This window comes from Tursiops truncatus, chromosome 13 (assembly GCF_011762595.2).
Source record: "Tursiops truncatus isolate mTurTru1 chromosome 13, mTurTru1.mat.Y, whole genome shotgun sequence".
Taxonomy (NCBI): domain Eukaryota; kingdom Metazoa; phylum Chordata; class Mammalia; order Artiodactyla; family Delphinidae; genus Tursiops; species Tursiops truncatus.
This window is the reverse complement of record NC_047046.1, coordinates 49877847-49899483: the sequence shown is the minus strand read 5'-3', so window position 1 is coordinate 49899483 and position 21637 is coordinate 49877847. Positions and strand designations below refer to the sequence as shown.

The 21637-nt window shown below is 47.9% G+C and overlaps 1 long non-coding RNA gene across 3 annotated transcripts in view; it reads right to left on the bottom strand.

The window, feature by feature from the left end:
* LOC109549192 (uncharacterized) overlaps positions 1-21632 on the bottom strand; it is a 77548-nt gene extending 55916 nt beyond the window's left edge. For all 3 annotated transcript variants that reach the window (XR_012325377.1, XR_012325376.1, XR_012325375.1), the window contains exons 1-2: positions 21429-21632; positions 12129-12352 (exon numbers count right to left, since the gene is read on the bottom strand). This is a non-coding gene — a long non-coding RNA (uncharacterized lncRNA). The remainder of the gene's footprint in view (positions 1-12128; positions 12353-21428) is intronic.
* Between the last annotated feature and the right edge of the window lie 5 nt (positions 21633-21637).

The following is a 21637-nucleotide window of genomic DNA, read 5'->3' as shown; positions in this document are numbered from 1 at the left end:
CTCTGTTCCTTGTGTTTTCTAATCCTTTGCTGGCTAGCCCAGGCTCCTCACACGGTGGCGAGGATTATCTAACGTTCCAATGGCAAGTCATATTTACATTCAGACTCAGACTCAAAAGAGTGAAGACAAAGACTCTGCCTCTTGAAGGTAGAAGTGGCCAGGGCAAGTCATGCTGCAAAAGGACACACATCTAGGCAGGGGAGAAACTACTGTGGTTGTTTTGCAAACTATCTGCCATAGGTCTTATTGGGACAACAAGGGTGATACATAAAAACGTAAATAAGAATATAAAATAGCACAGGATACCTGCCAGGAAAACTGCACAGAGGAACACAGATCTGAGTTGGGAAGGAGAGATGAAACTGAGATTGGATGGAGGTCGGGGGATATTCCAGCTGGAGGGAGTAGCATGGACGTGGAAATGCATTTGACATGTTCAGGGGGCAGTGAATGTATGGCTGTGGGCATAGCAGGAAGCTCACTTAGGGGAAAGGGAAAACTAAGGACACCGGCATAGTCGAGACAGGGTCTCAAATCTGGCCTGGGTCTCGATGTAAGGCATTTGGGCTTCATTCTTTAGGCAGTAGGGAGCACTGCAGGGTTTTGGTCCAGGGCGAAATGATAGTTTACTCTGGAAATAGTGTGCAGATGGAAAGGAAGTTCTCTGACTTTGTCTATGTCATCCTGCATAGATGCACATCGTGCTACGTGATCAAGCACAAGAGGGACTTTTCGTGGTGGCTGGAGTAGTTCTCTGTTGTCAGGGTTTGCTTTGTTGCTGTTATTGCTTTTTACTCTATGTGTACCTGGGTTACCCCACCATCAAAATGAAAACAATACTATACTTACCTTCTAGGGTTGTTTTAAGGGTGGAATTCGTGAATATATGTAAAGTGTTCAGCACAGTGCTTGGGTTTTGGTAATAACACAGAGTACAAAGATTTTAGAAAGGGAGTCACAATAAGCAGGAAAGAAGCTTGTGTGTATTGTGGCTACTCCCCTCAGAAGGTCCCAGAGACCCTCTGTCTGCATAGGGGAGACCCAGCCATCTGCCTCTCTGGATAAGCTTTCAGCTCTCTTCTGGGTGGAGGGGCAGGCTGGGGCAAGGGAGGGGAGAACTGGGGGAGCAGAAGTGACTGAGAACATGGGGTAGCGGGACACAAATAATCTCACAGAACACCAACATCAGAAAAGGCCACTCTGAGACCACGACAAAGTGAGACAACACAGGGCCACTTCGTACCTTTGTCCAAGCCAGGGCAAACCAAAATCACCGTGCCACCACAAACTTCCAAACAACACTCCCGTCAGCTGAAATGAGTGACTGCGGCGTCTTTACCAAGCATAGCTTTATCCCTGCTCTAGTTAGCCCTCCCCAGAGAGAAGGTATTTGTTGAGATAAACATAGAATGGTCTCACTTTCTGTCCTTACTTTTTGTGCAATCCATTGCTTTCTTGGATCCTTCCCAATCACCCCCAAAGCCCAAATTCTATAATAGGTTCTTGCTATTCTTACAGAGATGCTCCACAGTTCCCCACAGTGAATGTTCTCCCTCAGTGTGATGCTGGTCACCCACAGGTGTGTTCCTGGGGGCCGTTGGTTGAAGGGCACTGACATCCTGTTCATCGTTATGGGCACTTTCAATCCTAACTGCACTTTTTTTGGATAGACGGGGTGCATTAGTTACAGTTCTCCAGAGAAACAGAACCAATAGGAGATTATATATATATATATATATATATATGTGTAAAAATATAAATACATATAAAACAAAGGCTTTTTTAAGATTGATACATAGGTAGGTAGGTAGGTAGATAGACAGATAGTAGAAATTTATTATAAGGAATTAGCTCATGAGATTATGGAGGCTAAGTCCCACAGTCTGCAGTCAATAGCTGGAGACCCAGGAGAGCTGGTGGTGGAAGCTCCAGTCCCCAAGCAAGCAGTTTCCATACCCAAGAAGAGCCAACATTTCAGTTTGAGTCCAAAGGCAGGAGACCGATGTCCCAGCTCAAGGGAATCAGGCAGGGTGTGTGTTTTCCCCTTAGTCTTGAGAGGGTCAGCCTTTTAGTTCTATTCAGGCCTTCGACTGATTGGACGATGCCCACCCATACTGGGGAGGGCAATCTGCTTCACTTAGCCTGCTGATTCCAATGTGAATCTCATCCAAAAACACCCTCACAGACACACTCAGAATAATGTTTGACCAAATATCTGGGCATCCCGTGGCCCAGTCGAGTTGACACATAAAATTAACCATCACAATGGGGCTTAATGTTGGCTAAAAACCTAAAGAAAGGCCTGGGTACAGCCAGCATGCTGAAGTGTAGACCAGTGAACACGTAGATGCAGAAACAGGAAGAACCCAGTGTGACCCCTGCAGCCATGTCTGTTGCCTTTGTCCCGGGGTGCTGTGTTCCTATTTTTGAAAGTTTGTCATAGAGGAAGTTTTGTGCAGGCACAGTGTGAGATGGAAAGTGTGTGCTGGTTTAGAGACTGTCTGCTTAGCCAAATAGTTGTAAGACCCTGGAGACAGAGGGCGTCTCTGAGGCCAGGACCCAGAGGTGCCTTTCTTAGGGGCCCTTGGCATGGTCCACACAATGGAGGGAGGCTAAACGAAGGCACCTGGGAAATATGGACAGGAAATGAGACATGACCCAGGAGGGTCAAGGCTGTCCAGCAGGTGGATGCCACGTTCAGGGCCGGCGTCATGAACGTGTGGCCTGTGCAGTAACACAGTAGGGTCGCTCCATGCTTGATTTAATGCTCTGTTCCTCTGGGTTAGAACCTGGCAACTGAGGACCTGCTACTTTCCTTTTTCGCAGTTAAAGTATCTTAGTAAATTTAAAAGTAGAAATGTCAACCCCTCTGCCCCCTAAATCGTAACACCTTGTGTGTGGCCCTCATCTTTGCTAGAGGAAGATGGGGAGGCGTGTTAAGTGTGGGGTGGAGCCAGGAAGTGGTCGGTGGACACAGACGGTGGAGGAAGCCTAGCTCCGGGAAGTTCTAGAGGAGAAATGTGTGGGTTGCTCTGACTTGCTAGGAATTCCATCACAATTTTCCACCTCCCCTCCTTGTCTGCTTTATGCCCAGCACAAGGCTTCAGGATACAGGAAACAGCAGCATTCAAGCATATTAGTGGAGAATTTTAAAGTACCTGGATTTAAGCTAGTCAGTGTACCATTCCCTTGGTCAGTTTTAATAGAATATTTTTTCCATTTGGCTTCATTACCGCATTGTAACAGTCTTGTTTTCTACTAGCTTGACTGCACATGAATCATAGATTTTGTTTTAGCACAGTTTTCATGTGAAACTGAATTCTGAGAGCCAACTAACCAACCTGCAAAGCTACTTTTGGAACACAACTTGTTTGTAAGCTGAGACTATGCATATTTAAAATTAGTAGAATACTGTATTGCAAAATCCCAAAGACAGTTACAAAGCAAGAATGCCCTAAATACATCCTTCGGAGAATTACAGAGGTAACCAGTCTCCATAAGGGCCTCAGTAATTGGCAATGGTGACAACAGGGGATATTTTGGGTTCAGGGTGGCTTCCTGCAGTTTTCAGAGTTCCTCCTTCATGTAAGGCCATGAAATTGTATTTGACTTCATGCTACTTGGTGAGGTCACTGGAACCAGTTTTGGTGTCTATTTTGACAGTGGGGAAAACTGAGGTCCCCGAGAGAAAGATTCGCTGGCTGGTCCACAGGCCAAGGGCGTGCATGAGCTGAAGGAGCCATCAGATCCCCGCCCCTTAAGGATGTCAGGAAGCCAAGGATGCCTCCTTGCTCGAGCAGCCCTCGCCCTGATCTCTGAGTACTTTTTGCTTTTGACCGGTGCATCTGGGCTAAGGGTTTTTTTTGAGTAATCTCTACACATTTTTTGCTTCCTACATTTTCCCTCTTCCCAGCTTCTCGTCTGAGCTGGGGCTGGCCCTGTCCTCTTTCCCTTTGGGAAGGATGCAGTGGGCAGGCGAGTACAATAACCTCTAAGTCAGACTAGCTCTGTCTTCCAAAGATCTATGTTCTCAGGTCAGACCCGGATCGTCTAGAATAAACACAAAATGAGAAGGCTTTTCCCCGGGGTAGACAGTGTCTCCTGGGGCTGGAGGAAGTTGATCTATTTAGTAGCTGAACCTGCTAGGACATAAACAGGAAATGGCTTTACTTTACCTTCTTTCTCTTTCTTTAAACATATTTAGTTGAATTTCCATTCCTGACGTCTTGACATCTCAAGATTACTTTTACTTGGAGGGTGATAAACATCTAAGGCCACTTAATTTAAGATGCCAGCCCCTCTCCCCCATCTAATCCTTAATGTCTCTGCTCAGGGCCGACCTCCCAGCACCATAGGGAGAAAGGAGAGTGGGCCGTCTTCACTCTCCCTCCTCCACCTCTCAGTCACTGACAATTCTCCTCCTTCAATAGACTCTCCCATTTGAATGTCTGTCCTTCTCTTTCATCTGGACGTGGGGCTGAAGGTGTATGGCCAGTTTACCTCTCTAGGCGGTTCTAGGGGGATGCCCTTGAGGATGCGAATGTGTGGAAGGGAAGGCAGGAGAGATGCACACACAGCACTCTGTGGAGGCCTGAAACTAGAGGGAGCTGTGCTGAAATGCTTGGCGCCCTCTGGAGATGAGGGTGTGCCCTGAATACATCCTTAGGAGAATTACAGAGGGAACTAGTCTGTGTAGGGCTTGAATCCTTCCTCCAGAGAAAAAGCTGGCAACTGGGGGCCACAAGCCAGACTTAGTTTTAGATAGAGATGGCTTGTTTAGCATGGTGCTGTGAACAACTTGAATGTCACTCTAGTTTGTCCTCAACCCCGAGCTCTTTAGAGTTTGGCCCAGTGGGCCTGGCTCACGTCCACTCACAGCCTGGATCCTGGAGGCCTAGAGCATGTGATCCCGCTTGGGAAACAGGACCACAGGCTGCCATGGCCCAGATGCCCACTCCCCGAGGCACCCCGGAACAGATGCTGCAAAGGAACCCAGGTCCTGAAGAGGCCATTTGGGGACAGAGGACAAGAACTGGTTCTCCCCCACTACACATGCCCTGCTGCTGTGTAACGTGGGACAAGGACATTTAACATGGATAGCTCATGTTCTCCAGCAGCCAGGAAGCTCTGGGACCAGGAGCCAGCAACTAATTTATCACTAAAAAAATCAAATGACTTTTCTTTGCAGACTCGAGTTAGTGAGAGAAAAAAATTAGAAGTTAACAATTTATCAGGTTATCTTATTCCTCATGCCATCCCTCACCCATCCTTTCAAACATCTAGTTTTTGTGGTCATCTTCACCATTAATCACAGTCATTGCTTTTAATGAATGGATTTGTTGATCCATTCGTTCTTTCATCCATTCATTAAAACCAGGCACCCACCACCTGCCTGTGATAAGGACTTAGGATAAAAACAAGCGAACCATCAAAAAATAAAAATAAAAAAGTCAGAAAGCATCCCTGCCCTGGATGAGTCCACAGCTGGAAAGAGGAAAAGGTATGATCCTCAGAAACACGCTCGCCTCGGTCACAAGCAGACACATCCTAAATCGTGGCCATTCTGCTTCTTAATCTAAAAGTTACTTATTTAACAGCACCTCGGTGTGATGGGGATGAACTGGTCCAATGGCCACTATCCCCTACCCCCAACTTCCCATCAAAGGGAGGTGGTGGGTGGAAAGGATTGAACCAGAACTGGTGCCACTCTGCCTGGGCAACAGAGAGCCACTGTTAATGGTTGGTTGTGTAGTTTGTGAGAGTGTATATATATATATATATATGTGTGTGTGTGTGTGTGTGATGTATGTGTACGTGTGTAAGATGGAATATGTGCACGTTCTGTGTACATGTGTGCATAAGTGTGCATGAACCTGTAAGTATTATGTGTATAGAGGTGTATATGTATTTTGTGCATGTATGCGTGTGTGTGTGTAAGATACGATGCCAAACCTTGGGATGAGGGGGGTCATGGAGCGTTAAATGCTTCTCAGTGCACAGAAATGCAACCTGGGGCGGGGCTGCAGGGTCGGGTGAGGGTTAGGAAGGGCTGGGGTTGGCCAAGACTGGAGCTGCCAATAGGAGCCACTTTTTCCCTCCCCCTGTGGGGTCAGCCCAGTGGCCTCTGAGAGCACGATTACTTCTCTCTGTGCAGCTCCTGTCTCTGATGCTCCGAGGCCCGGCTTGCAGCTCTCCTGGAGGCCTAGCCGAGCCGAGCCTGAGTGCTCTGCGCTCCAGAGGGCGCTGTTGGGAACCTGGGGTGGGCACCCTGGCTGAGGGGGGCTGCCTGTTCCAGAGGCGACAGAGGCGCTCCTGTGCGTGGGGTGACGATCCCAGGGCAGGAAGGGGTCAAAGGGCAGGGCAGGCCTCGAAAGGCGGCCTCCTGATGCGGCTGCTGGAACCTCCAACTTCCCTCTTCCTTCACTGGGACAGCAAAGTAAATAACACTCACACAAAAACACGTGCCATAATGCGACAGGGGGAAGGGGGCTCTCCAAAATTCAGGGCTGTGAAACGCACGGTGAAGTTAAGAGAAAATAACCAGGGAATCGGGGTGGCCTGTGAAGCCACCTGACATGGGCTGACCTGGCTCAGGTCTGCAGGTGCAGTCCTGGGCTGGGGAGGGGCCAGGCAGGGGCTGGGGCTGGGGACAGGGTGGCCCGGGAGGGGCAGAGGGCTCAGCTCTGCACAGCGGCTCCTGTGGCATTGCCACGATGACAGATGGGGGGTGATGGGGGGTGCCTGGAGCCACCGCAATGCCTCTGTGTAGGAGAGACAGCAAGATCCTACTTCCTGTTTGCTCCCTGAACTATAAAGTCACCCTGTGAGCAGTGAGAAAGAGGAACACTCATCTCTCCAGACACCATTTTCCCTCCATGAGACTCAACAGACGGGGCATTGTGCCTCTGAGAGGCCTATCACATCCTGGCAGGGAGCCAGTCGCCGGGTATCGTGGGGCAATCCTAGGCTCATAACTTGGTCACCTTGGCAGGTGAGGTAGCCCGTGGGAAGGCCCGCATGAGTGATTAGTGGCATCTCCTGCATGTCCCCTTCCAAGTGAGGGGCTGTCTGCTGGCCTTGACAGCCTGCGGGGACACCATGGAACCGGGGAGCCCAAAGCATAGCAGGTCTGGGGGCAGGTGAAGGAGAAAGACCAGCAGCCCCATCACAAGACTGAGCTGAGGATGGATGGGACCCTGCACGTGACACGCTGGGCGCAGGGCCTGGCATGCGGGAGGTCCTCAGGACACACAACACCTGGGGACTTGCAGGTTAGGTTCTCAGGCTGAACCCCCACCTTCCCTAAACTTCACCAACTGGCTGAGCAGAGGGGAATGGAGTTGCTTACACTGGTGGCATAAAACCACAACCTGACTTCTCCCTACACGGAGAAGCAGGGAAGAGTTTAAGATTGCCATGATTCCAAATCCCAGGGGTGATTTAAAACACGTTTCGAAACAACTTTTATGGTATTTACTCATTTCCCAGTAATTCTGCAATCAGAGCCCTTAATCAGTCCCAACACAGGATTTGCAGTAATAGAACACTGAGTTTTATGGTCATTACAGGACGGTTGCATTAAAGAAATGCTGTACTTGAGATGCAACTGCCTTGAGTGAAATCAAAGGGTTTCTCACCCAGGCTCCCATTTGAGTCAGTCGCTCTCCTCTGTTATGAGATGTCTAGGTGTCTGCACCCAAATGTGGTTTGACATTGTCAACGTGCCACTACCTCTGAATGAGGATTTCAAACACTTTTTGAAACCTATCAGCAGGAAATCAATGGCACAGAGTTAGGAAAACTCATGAAGGATTCAATAAAGGAAGAATTTAAAGAGGTGCGGTTGGGTTTCAGGAAACCAGAAGGGAGAGTGCAGCTCCGGGGGTTGCTACAGAAGGAGAAAGCTTCACAGAGAAGTCTTCCTTGAGAGGACCTGGGTCCTCCAGTTGAGAGCTGTGACCTTGCCCTGAGGGAGCTGGGGGAATAAATACCCTACGTCCCTCTCCGCCACCCATCTCCTGCTCTGGTTCCCAGTTGGCTAAACCCACCTGGGCAGCAGAGGGCTAGAGAGCCCTTGATCTGCCCTTGATCTGGGTCAGCCGCCCAGGGAAGAAAGCAGGAGGAAGGAGAGCAGAAGAGGGGCCTCGAAGATCATCTGTCAGAGGAAGGTGTGTTTTTCAATTTCAGATACACATATTTGGGATGTAACATATAAAGGGGTTAACACATAAAGAAAAACTAAAAAATAACCTGAGTGGCTGGTAAGCTGAAGAGTTGCAAAAATGCAACATGGAACTTTAAAGGCTAAAGTGTTATTTTAACTCAAACTAAACTTCAATCTAATGGGAACAAAAATATAATCACATAAAATTCGCATGAACATAATGTCAGTTAATCAACACTGTGATCTGGTACCCACTGGGCCTGGGTGTGTGTGCGAGCTAAGTGGCTCTGACACTCAGGATCCAGGGGTCCAAGGCACCTGCTGTGTGTTACTCAGTCTTAGGCTGACAGCTGGTCTCCAGGGATTAGGTAGGAAGGGAATAACTACGCAGACACGTTGCTGTGCTGGATTTCTCTGAGGCAAGAAGTGAAGATGTGGTGCCTATCACAACACCCTCACTAGGGCTGGGCTCTGTGGCTAGGAAAGTTTCTGAGAGTCACTGTCATTCTTGACTCCTGATTGCCAAGACCTGCTGTGACCTAATGTCCAGCCAGCCCAAGTTATGACGACAATAAAAGAATGAGGAAGGCAACAAAGGCAAGAAAAGGGAAGAGTAAACAAATAGCCAGGAGCCCTGGGCCAAGGCAGAGCCACAAGCAGACACAAAGAGACACGTGAGACTATAGCCAGGGAGAAACAAGGGTCAGAAGAATGGGGAACTGGAAAACAGTGAGACAAGACAGCACTTAGAGACTTCCTGGTTTTGGTAGTAGACGTGTTTATTTTAACAGTTGCTAATAGCTTGGGTTTGGGCCTTCAGAATCAATGCTCACTGCCCTTGGAAATACTGACAAACTCTCCAATGATGGAAATGACTATCAACCTATTTATTTTTGAAATGAAGGCATATTTTATCAATGAGTTTGATTAACGAGTTCTAAAGATTTTAAAAAATAGAATGTGATGAAGCAGATAAAAAGGCGGGTTTTTAGAAATTCACACTTGACTCATTAATTCTGCTTGGGGGTGGGAGTGGATAGTATTCACTTGAGGATATGTTTGAATTAGACCCCGGTGTATTTCCAGGCCAAGTGCACAACGCGAGGCCTGGGGCACCGAACAGCACATGGGTGTGGGGCTCAGGGAGTGAGTGGCAAGGCCAAGTTCAGAGGAGGCAGGGCAGGGCCAGGGCTGGAAAGACAGGCCTCTTAAAATATGAGCATGAGACTTGCTCTTTCCACCTCATGGGAGAGTGTAATGAAATGTAGGCAGAAACGCTTCCGATATTGAGACACTAACCTGTCATCCATGCTTCTAGGGTTTTCATGAAGAGAAAAAACTCAGGCCCGCCATTTTGCCAATAGGAAAACCGAGTAATGTTTAGGAGATATGCAGAACTGACGTAGAACATATGCAGTCATTTATGAGACAAAGTTGTATATGAAAAGATGTTCTGCCTCGTATTTGTTTCCTAGCAGAACCACTGCTGGATGAGCAGACATCGTGAAGTTAGAAATTCATATACCATATGCTAGGATGACTAGCCCTAAATCAGTCAACCTTCCATCAGATGTTTGAGGCAATAGAAGACACGTAACTTATAATCTAGTTAGAGAGAAACATATAGAAGAATCAACAAGAAAATAACACAAGGCAGAATTTCACAAAGAGCTTAACTGGGTAGTTCTGGCTGTCAGGGTGACAGGAATTCAAAGACAGGCCCGGGTGGGGTGTTGGCAGATTCTCAGGGAAGTCAAAAGAGATGCCAGCTAAGCCCGGAAGGATGGAAAGAATCTGAACAGTGCAAAAGAGGTCAGGGTCTGGAAGAGTTAGTACTAATTCTCAGAAGCCATTGGTTTCTGAAATGTTTGGGTCTAATGAGAAAGAAGCTCTTGGTGACTTCAGCCCCATAAAGTACCACTAGAGCATCATTCAGATGCCAGCTTCATTCCTCCTGGGAGTTGTCAGGGTTGAAAAACAATAATGATGCCGTCTGTTGCTGGTGAGGATGCTGATGCCAACAATAGCCATTGGGATTTCCTGATGTTGACATTTTCTGGATTATGTTTTTTTTTAAATCACAACCAAAAAGTATCAAAACAGCCACAGATAACTCAACAAAACATTTATGGAATAAATAATACACAAAGTCTTCTAGAAAATTGAAGAGAAGGGAATACCTCTAAACCCAATCTATGAGGCCAGTGTTACCCTAATACCAAAACCAAACAAAGAAATGACAAGAAAAGAAACTATAGACAAATTATGAACACAGAGGCAAAAATTCTTAACAAAATTTTAGCAAATCAAATCCAACGATATACTAAAAGGATAACACATCCTAACCAAGTGGGATTTAACCCAGGAATTCAAGATTGGTTTAACGTTCAACAAGTACTCAATCTAATTCCTCATATCGACAGCTTAAAAAGAAAAACTATATGATGACCTCAGTAGATGCAGAACAAGCATTTAACAAAATCCTACTTCTGTTCCTGATTAAAAACTCTCAGCGAACTAGGAATGGAAGACAACTTCCTCAACTGATAAATGGCAGCTATGAAAACCCCACAGCTAACATCAAACCTAATGATCAAAGATGAACATGTTCCCCCTGTGATCAGAAAAAAGACAAGGGCGTCTGTTCTCATTCCTTCTGTTCAACATTGCACTGGAGATTCTGGCCAGTGCAGTAAGCAAGAAAGAAGGATCAAAGCTTTGAGTGGCTCAGACCTGACACTGGAAGAGGGAACGGGTCCTCCAGGAATGCCTCTGATGTCCTCCAGCACCCGACCAGACATCTGATAAGTTGTTGACTCAAACCAGCTTGGCCACTATGTAGCTGTGAGACCTTAAAACATGCCCTCCCTCCCCTCCCTCTGCCTTTGGATATTATTTCATTTTATTTTTAATTCTCTTAGAGCTTCAGGTTCCTAAGTGATGGGGTGGGCATAACAGCCACCCACTGCAGATTTGTTGTGAAGACTAAATGGAATAAGCATATGCATAAACTGCAAAGGGCCACTCCAGCATCTGGTTTTGCTACATTCATGCTGAGTAGCAACGGGAACTATGTGATCTGCTAAGAATGCAGGCTGGTAGGTGTGAGGGTTTGGGACTTGAGGAGCAAAGTGTAGAGTAGGAAGGGCTGGGGCTAGAGGTGTGGGCCCAGACAGGAGCAGGCTCTGGGGCAGCCAGCTGGAGCTGTGCCTCTTCTTCTCCTGGGAGGTGGGGGTGGGGTGGGGCATGGCGGCCAGTGGGAGGAAGGGATGGGGACTCCGGAGCCGTGGATCAGATCTGTTAGCAGGTCTCCTCCTTACTCCTCGGCTCCCTTTGCTGACCTTTAGAAGCTCCCTCCACCCCTAGAGACTCCTCCTAATTCAGAGGAAAGTGATCTGATGAAAATAACCCACAGTAGGACACCAAGGGTGATGATTCAACATTTGACCTCTTCTGGGAGCATCTGCTTTTGAAAAGAGCCCCGGGACGAAGGCAGTGCCTAAAGTGACTCACCAGGAGCGTGGGGAGGGCGAGGGCTGGGCTCCTGCCCATGAGATATTTTAGGTCGTATTATGCTGCACCGAGTCCCCTCCTCTCAGACTGAGTTGACTGCCTGCCTGCCCTGTAGCAGGAGCCAGGGGAGAAGACCTCAGGAGAGGATGAGGCAACTTAGCCAGAGGAAGCAGCATGAGGGGCAAAGGTCAGGATGCGGAGAGGAAGATGTGTCTGTTTCACCGTCCATAACTGGTCGGGTGAGGGGGACTCAGTGATACAAAGGCCAGCCAGGCTGCCCAGCCACAGGGGAGTGGCCAGGAGGGCCGGGGGCTAAGGAGGGTGACACTGGCGTGTTTACGGTATGTGTGCCTTTGTCAGTGCGCAGCTGCGCATCTGGGCAGGTGGGAGGAAGCAGATTTCCATCGCTCTTAGAATGAGCTCCCGAGGTCTTTGTGTGAAGGAGACAAACCTTTAATCGAGGAATCATGAACCATTGTGCTCCAGATCTGGGAACAAACACTTGCCCTGTTAGACAGCTGCTTCCAACAGTGGGGAGCTGCAGGGCCTTGATCTGTCCACCACTCAGCTCGGCCAGTCCTCCTGCATACCTTGCGTGGTTTTGAGAAGCTGTATCACTTCTGAACATGTGACAGTTGTGGCGTGGATCTAAGGTGTGGATCCTGGGAGCTTTAACTGTAGAAAACAAGGAGGAATAAAAGAGTGTTTTAATCCTCTTTGGCTGTGATCTTTTTTAAAACTCCAGGAAGGATGATAACTGATAACTGCTTCAGCTCTTGTTATCATCAGTAACCATAGTTCTAGTGGTCCAATATCCAAACCCCTTCCTGAGCTTGGGGGCCCCTACCCTCTACAGAAACTGAAAATGCCAGGTCCTCATTCTCCAAGTCTCTCGTGCAGCTCAGGCCTGAGTACAGCCACAGGCTCCATCCACCCAAAGACAGAGCTCAGACTTTGATGCAGTGGAGCGTCAAAGGCAGGAGGCTGACCGAGGTGACAGCAGCCACCTGCCTTGCGTGGGCATAGAGGAGGTTGGTGTGTGTTGCCAAGCAGTGAGCTGACTCGCCCACAGTGGCCCCAGCATTGCCTCGTCCTTGGCTCATTTTGGACTCGGACCGTTTGTTCTGGTAGCTCAGCCGTGCTGCCTGGAACAAAATAACACCACTCTGGGCCCAAGAACTCTTCTTGCAAATGTCTCTTGCTCATTTGCCACCCGCCCTTCCTAAACCCTTCAGCGGTCAGCGTCCTTGCTCCAGTTTAACCTGTGCACGTGAAGCCGGGCATCGATGGCCCACGTGTATACATCTGTTGTTTAGCGTCCACCCAGAGCTGGTCCTGGGCCTGGCACAGGGAGACACCAGAAAGTACATGACGAATGAAGCACTTCTTATGAGAATCACAAAATGAGCCAACAGTGTTAAAGGTGAAAGTGGTCTTAGAGGTCAGCTCTGCTTCAGAAATGAGGACTTCATGGTCCAGAACGATTTCACGCTTCACCTGAGGTTTCCCTTTAGCATGATTTCTGCCACACTCCACTGCTTCCTACTAGGGGCATTTATTTGGCAAACACAGTAATTCATTATAAAGTTCAATGAAAAGTTCCTTGATCATTTGGAGTAATTGGAACTCTTATTTGCTGCTGGTGGGAAGGTAAATTGGTACAATCACATGCCACAACTATTGGCAGGATTTATTAAGCCATAGCCTATGATCCAGCAATTCCATTCTTGGGATTAACAACAGAAATGTGTACATGAGTGCATCAAAAGTTATGTACAATGTTCATAGCAGTGTAATCCAACAGAACCCCCAAATCCTGGAAACCACTTAAATGTCCAGCAGAGGAATGGATACACTGTAGTGTGTTCTCACACTGGAAAACTATATAGCAATGAAAATGAAGCATGGCTACATGACTCAAAGATGAATCTTTGAGTAGTGGGGAGTAGAGAGGATTGGCAATGGGCATAGAACAGGCGGCTTTAGAGGCACTGATGATGTTCTATTTCTTGAAGGATTACCAGGTGTTTACTCTGTAAAAATTCATCTCACTGTACACTTACGATTTGTGTACTTTTTTATGTGAGTTATGCTTTAATAAAAATGTTTATTTTCTAAAAATCTCTGAAAACCCAGGTAAACAAGATTGGTTAACCCATTTTAGAGATGAAGCCAAAAGAATTTATAAGATTAAAAAAAAGAAAAAAGGTGTTTGATTCACCAAACTAAATCAAAGTCCATACACTGAAGCACATGGCCCTGGTCCCTGAATGCTCACGCAAGGCCTCACTCACGGGCATCTGTGATGATTTTAGACATACTTCTAACACCTTTGGGGATCTGTCACTTTAGTCCACGGCATATTGAAAACAGAAAATCTGCTAAGTGTATGGCTGTGCTAGGAGAGAAGTCTAAAGCCAACACTTTAATGGCAGAAATGAACATCAGGAGGCAAGAACTCCAAGTGCATATTGGTCAGGGCCATTTAGTACAGGGCAAATGCCTTATACACCAGCTACAATTCATGAGAAGTTCCTTGTCTTAGAGAAGAGTACAAATGTTCAGATGTTCAATTCACACTGACGATTCCCAATCCTTACAAAAAGTTCAGATCCTTAGTGTAGTAGGTGGAGAACCAAATAGATCATTTCAGAAATTGCTCCACAACAGGATCAGAGAATTGCAGAGGTGAACACGGGCTAAGGCAAGAGGCCAGGAGCCATTCTGCACTCAGGTCCAGGGATGGGCTCAGAGCAGCCATGGCAGAGCTGGGGGGTGTGGGGTGAGGGCGTCCAGGAGCCCTGAGAGAAGCGAGATGGAGACCAGGGCAGCTGGACTTGGTCAGGATCCATTCAACATTCAAGGGTGCCCCAGTAAGAGTTAAAAACAAAAGATAACGAGACCAGTCATAGGGCATCATAGGTAGTTTGAGATTTTATAGAATGTATAGTTTTCTAAAAAATTGTGAGCGCCATCACACATTCCATTTCTTGCTCTTCTAAACGATGGCAGGTGGAGGCCTCATCAGCTGGCCAGGCTTCCTTGGACAAGGCTGGGGTGGAGGCTTCTGTGCCCTACAGGCCTCTGGGCCTCCCCAGTGTTCCACCGATGAGGAAGGTGGCCGATGCTATTCCTTTGCCTGGAATGGGTTTCCCTCCCTCCGCAGCCCATGCGCTTTTCTGGCCCTGCCCCTGTCCCCAGAGCTAGGTGCACTCTGGGACCTGGGCTGGCTGGTTCACCTGCCTTGGGGCAGGAGCAGCAATGACTCGTGAAGACGTGGAACAAAAGGCACCTGAGAGGAGGCCTCAGCTCCTCAGTCTTTTGAGGATTTCTTTGCAAGCTTAGAAAATGAACATCCCCGAGTCTCCACATCATCACTGTTTTATTCCACAACCAACTGTCCCCGAAGCTTTTGGACTGTCTCCACTACTATCTCAAAGTACAAGTACAGCTGACGGAAAAGAAAATGTCATGTGTGAATGAAAGCAAACAAAACTCAACAACGTGGCAGAAATAGGAACAATGACACGAGGGGAAGAATTGAAGCAGGCTGCCAGTTTAAGAAGGGAGGTGTTGTCACAGCCTGGGGATTAGCAAATTTGAGGTTTGCAGAGTGCAAAATAGGGAGGCAACCTCAGAGATGGCAGAATTATAGTAATTACAATTGTTTTCTTTCTCTATAATATGCACAAAGAGTAAATGCTAAAATAATAATTCATTTTAAGTAATGGGTGGGGCCTCGAGAGACAAGAGAAGGACCAGTGCTCAGAGGGGGTTTACAGGGGCAACAAGGATGAGGAAAACACCATCCCGGGAGCATGATCCTGGCTCTCAGAATTAAAGGGAAGTACTCCACTATTCGGGGAGAACTTTGTCAGCGTTTGGAGGCCACATTTGTAATGTTAAATTAGTGCTTATAGAATAGGCATGGCTTACGGAGTAATTCCAGTAAGCATGGGGGCCCTTAAAACTATTTTCTCTCATTCAGACTCTGCAAAGCAATATTAACAGTTGAGGTCAAAATTCAGAGAGGAGATTGCGTGAGCCTGGAGCTGCCAGGTGTGACTGTGCGGGAGGTGCAATGCCTGACTCAGTGCCCGACTCGAGGGGTCACCATCACATTGTCGTCGATGTAGAAGGTGCATCTGGAGTTGAGCTGTGCACACCCTGCCCACGGATACCCGGCAGCCACAGCAGGCCCGTGGCGCGGCCAGTTTCTTCTGAAAGTTTCCTTATCTGTCCTTTCCCATGATACTATTGAACGTAGCCTTTTCCAAACTTTCCTATGACCCTTCTCCAAGCCTCCGGCCCCCACCCGCCACCGAGCAGATGTCACCTCCCCCTTCCCGGGGAAACCCTGGCTAAAGGATGGAAATCATGTTAACTTCCTGCCACCTCATCTGAATACGGCTCTCCACCTGGACCCCCCTCTGCCTGTCGTTCCCCCCACCCCCCTAGCTTCAGGGGCAGCAGCCGCCTGCCCCTCACTCATGTTCCTCATAGAGGCCTTCTCAGGACTCACACCGCAGTAGCAGGCGAGTCCCTGGCCTGCACAAGAGGGCCCTCTCCTGGCCATGCCCTTCTGCTCCCAGTGGAGGGAGGGACACACGTCCACCCTGGTTCTCGCCACCCCCCTTCCTGAACGTGCTCTGGATACCAGGGACCCCAGGACCTCCTGCCCAAATGGCCCCAGATGGCCTCTGTGGGCCTCGTCCCTGGGCTCCATGTGTACACCCCCAGGCCCAGGCGTGGTAAAGAGGAGGCTGTTTGTGAGGGTCGGGGAGAAGGTGGGCAGGTTTCCAAACATGTGCACACGTGTGGCCTCATGATGCCCAGTGCAGCAAGGGGTGAAAGGGAGGGGGCCCGGCGCTGGCATGGCTGTCCCCATGCCACCACGTCTGCAGCAGAACTCCACGGAATCTGAGAATTCTAGATTGAGCTCTGGTCCTCTGAGTTGTGAAGGTGTGTTTGCTGAGGTAGCAGGTATTTTATCTTACAGTTCATCAGCTTGACTTGTGCATGTAAATAGCAAGACACGTGCTAAGTAGGCCTCCATTTGTACTCTTGCCCTGGACGCTGCAAATGTTAGCGTCAGGCCTATTTTCAATTTCTCTCTCTTTCCTGCCTTTAAATATTTCCATGCATCTGTCAGGTGAAAAATTAGCAAACAACTATGTGAACCAGGGCCCCTGCCCACCCCTCTCTGGCCTGAGCTCTCTCCTAGATAAGGTTCGTTTAAACAATAAGGCCCTCCACAATCATCACTAGGGACTGCAAGTCTCAGGAAAACAGTGATGGACCAGAAACTGCCTCTGCCCAAGTGAGCTTGTAATCCGCGTGACATAATGTGTCCTGTGATGGAGGAAACAGGCCCCTGGGAGCGCCTCCTTGAGGGACATCGCACTCGGTTTAAAGGTGGGAATGGAGATCAGAGAAGGTCCCTGAGAGGTGATGTCCACAGAACAAATCCAGACAAGACTGTGATCATCTCTGAGGGGCTCTGTCAGCTTCTGGTTGTAGTGGGGCTAATTCGGCCTGCACATCCCTATGAACAGGCACTGCACGCTCTGCTCCTGCTCCTCTCGTGGCGGCTGTGGGTTGGGGATTTTGAGGGTCTCGACTGCAGCTTCAAGGTTACTTCGCATCATCAAGGAGTCCCATACCAACTGGAGCAGCCATCGTTCATACAGTGAGCAACGCCCATTGTACTTCACACAAGTTATCAAGAGAAGGCGGCAGCGTGTCTTCCATCCAATGATGGAAGATGATCCCAATACCCACTACTTTTCCTGAAATTGATGAGACAGTTGAGTAGATGCTTTACATCTCAGGTGAGATGGGGTAGCTTAACAAGCACATTAGAACAACATGGGGGTTGGGGACCCACCCACGTAAAACTGAAAATCTGCGTATAACTTTACAGTCAGCCCTCCAGATGCACGGTTCCACATTCGTTGATTCAACCAGCCGAGGACTGTATAGTACTGTAGTATGTATTTATTGAAAAAACTCCTTGTGTAAGTGGACCCACGCTGTTAATTTATCTCCAGCAATAGATATGGAAGCATGTGAGCTACACCTGAGGCAGCACGTGTGGACTCCCTGCCTGTGTCACGGTGTGCAGTGATGGTACTACCAAGGTGGACGTGGAACATGTTTCTCCCCAGCCCAAAGCTTCTCCTCCTTGAGTGGATGTGCTCCCGCATTTCTCTCACCCTCTTCATTGCTAATCATCTGTCACTGCTCTGCCACTCAATCCTTGATGACTCCGGCAACTGCCCACAGGGAGTTTCTGTCCAGTGGAAAAGAAAAATCTATTGTCTCTCTTCCCCTGCTAGACAGGGGGCTTCCTGAGAGCAGGGACTATTCTGTTTTGTTTGTCCTTGTCTCTATCCCCGGGGCTGGGCATACTACAACTGCTTAATTGACAGCAGATGACTAAGAGTGATGGGAGCACGGAACAGGAGTTTTAACCAAACCAGAGGGATGGGGAAGGCTAAAATAATAGCATGTCAGCCAAGACAGGAAAAGTGGGTGGAAATAAATGAGACCCCAGGAGGGTGGTTTGGGGAGAAAAGCAGCTTCCAGGCAGAAGCAGTAGCAACATGGGTAAAGGCCCTGAGGGAGGAGGGAACACAGCTGGTTGGTGGAACTGACAAAAGTGAAAACTGGACTGGAGTCCAGAGAGCTGGGTGAGAGGCAAGGTTGGAGACGTGGGCAGCTCTCTGAAGGCCTGTAAATCCATGTTGTGGACATTGGACTTCATTCTAGGGAACATGGGAAGCCACTGAAGGGTTTCAAGTAGAGGGCACAATCTAAACATTGCACATCTGTATTGTTGAAGAGGTCATATGGAATTGTATGTGGGAACTCGGTTGGAGGGACCAGAGGTGAAACAGAAAGATAAAAAGGCAACGTAGGAGTCCTCAAGGGAGATGATGGTGGCTGGAGTGGGGTTATAGTGCGGAGGTGACCGAAGGGGAGGAGTCAAGGATGCCACCCAGGTTTCTAGTTTGAACAACTGGTGAATAATGGTGGCATTTGCTGAGATAGGAAGTGCTGAAGGAGGAGTGTGTTTGGAGGAGCAAGGAGGAGGATGAATTCTGCCTTTGCCAAGCTGAGTGTGAGATGCTGAGTGTGATAAGCATCTGAATTTATATCTAGGCAGGGAATTTTATATCTGGCTATGCATCTTTGGAGAAAGATCTAGATAAGGGATGCAAATCTGAAAGTGATCTGCATTTATATATATATTTTTAAAATTTTTGGCTGCCTCGGGTCTTTGTTGCTGTGCACAGGCTTTCTCTAGTTGTGGCGAGCGGGAGCTACTCTTCGTTGCAGTGCGCAGGCTTCTCATTGCGGTGGCTTCTCTTGTTGCACAGCGTGGGCTCTTGGCACGCGGGCTTCAGAAATTGCAGCAGGTGGGCTCAGTAGTTGCGGCACGCAGGCCCTAGAGCGCACGGGCTCAGTAGTTGTGGCTCGTGGGCTCCAGAGCACAGGCTCAGTAGTTGTGGTGTGTGGGCTTAGTTGCTCCACGGCATGTGGGATCTTCCTGGACCAGGGGTTGAACCTGTGTCCCCTGCATTGGCAGGTGTATTCTTAACCACTGCGCCACCAGGGAAGGCCCTGATCTGCATTTAGATGGTACCTGAGGCCCCATGAGTTAGTAAAATGTCTGGGGAAAGTATAAACTGAGGAGGGCAGAGGGCCTTTGACCAAGCAACAAGGAACCCTCGATATGTAAGGACTGAGAAGGAAGAGCTGGTTCCAAGCCTGGCTGATCATTAGAATCACCTGGGAAACTTAAAAAATGTATATCTGCTGGGCAGGATGTGTCTACATAACCTATATATATATTTTTAATTTTATTCATTATTTTTTAAAAATATTTATTTATTTGGTTGTGCTGGGTCTTCATTGCGGCATGCAAACTCTTAACTGCAGCATGCATGTGGGATCTAGTTCCCTGACCAGGCATTGAACCCAAGCCCCCTGCATTGGGAGCATGGAGTCTTAACCTCTGTGCCACCAGGGAAGTCCCACATAACCAATATTTTGAAAAAACTATAGTATGATTAGAAACCATTTGGTAGAAGAAAAAAACTGTCAAAGAAAGGATCAGTGGTTAGGAAAGAGGAAAATAAAAGAATGGTGATGTTCCAGATCCCAAGGGATTAGGCAAAATCAGGACTGAATTTTGCACTGGGAAGCCAGATGGTGAGACACCCACTTGTCAGATTCCTCCGTAGTAGGGGATTGGTGTTTGAACTCAGAAAAATTTACTAAGGGATTATGGAAAGGTGCCCAGCAGAACACCCTGTGTTCAATGCCCTCATACACGCATGCACAGGGTGGGTGCAGGGGAAGGGGAGGGAAAGGAAGGTGCATCAGGTGGCAGGGAGCTTTTCATTGGAAGTAGCATCTGAACTGCAGCATTCCTAGGAGAGGAAATAATGGGAAAAAAAACTATGATGAGTTAAGAGAACGATGTACACTCTAGGCAAGAGTTAGTCCCTGGCTGCAGGGACTTAAGTGTTGGGAATGGAGCAAGAAAAGGGGGCAGAGCCCAGTTATTAAGGATGTTATATGCCAAGGTAAAAGAGCCCTGAAGAACGTAAGAAAGTAAGTGGCACGATTAGATTTGTGATTTAGTTAGCCCATTCTGGCAGCCAATGTGAAGAATGGCCTGGGGTCAGGGAGGATTAGGAAAAGATGGAGGCTCAAACTTCCATCAAGAGGCTGTGACACAATATTGTAAATCAACTATACTCCAATATAAAATAAAAATTAAAGTAAAAAAAAGAAATGAAACAAAACGAGGCTGCAAGAGGTGTCTTGCAAGGACCCAGATGAGGGGTGATGGATTCACCAGGATAGGAAGAGAAGTGAGTGGGGAGCTGACTGGAATGAGAAGAGAGTAGGCCCAAGAAGCCAGGATCAACACCTAGTTTCTGGCTAGGTGAGTAGTTGGTGGGAGATGTCAGTCTGAGATAAGGAATAAGGAAGACTAGATTTAGGGGAAGATAGGGGTGGAGACTGGAGTACAGGAGGGAACATTTCAACACTGGTAGCTTACTCCTTTCTCCAAAGGAGAAAAGATGTCAATAACATCATTACTGGTTTCCTATTCTCTTTCTCTCACCTGTAAGTCATTCTGCAGCCTATTTCCTTCAAGTACCCAGATTCATAAATACTACTTTCCTGTATCAGAACACAGAAGCTTCACCCAATTAATGCAAGGGGTTTTCATTTTTTAATTACTTCATTTAAAAAACACTTATAATGTACCAACGACTTGCAAGGTACTCGTGAACCTGGAAAAGAAAAGTAAGCAAAACATAACTGGCCTTCCCCTTTAGAGCTTACTTCTAGCAGAAACCAAATGAGAAAGGAACCAACCAATTATAAACCATGTAATTTATGTCATGAAGATTTGAAGAAGTACAGAGTATCATGCGGCAAATAACAAGAGGGAGGGGTGTTCCATTGAAGTTCATAAATAGGTTTTAGCAGATTTGTGAACTGCTGAAATCTGTATGTAAGATTTTGTCTGTGCCTGTATAATTTGGGGGGGGCAGAAAGGGGAGCTGAGATGCTCAAAGGGGTCCGTGACCCCTTCAAGGTTAAGAACCACTCTACCGTTCAAATCCATCTGGGCACCAGGGTACACAAACTTGTGCGCGACAAGGCCGCGACTAAGGGGAATGCTGGCAGTCTGGCGGTCTGTCTAGTCCACAGAGAATGACCTTACCTTTACACTTAGAGACATCAAAAGCGATCAATCTTCTGACTTAACGTGAGAAGAGACAACGTGGTGATTAACTTTTTAAAAATCCAGTTGTTTTAAAAAGATCACGGGATGTTCTAATCCTCAATCCCTGGGGACGTCCAAGCACGTGCCCGGGTCCGAGCTCGTGAACAGCAGCACTCCGCCCGCCAGACACCCTCCCGCCCGGAAGG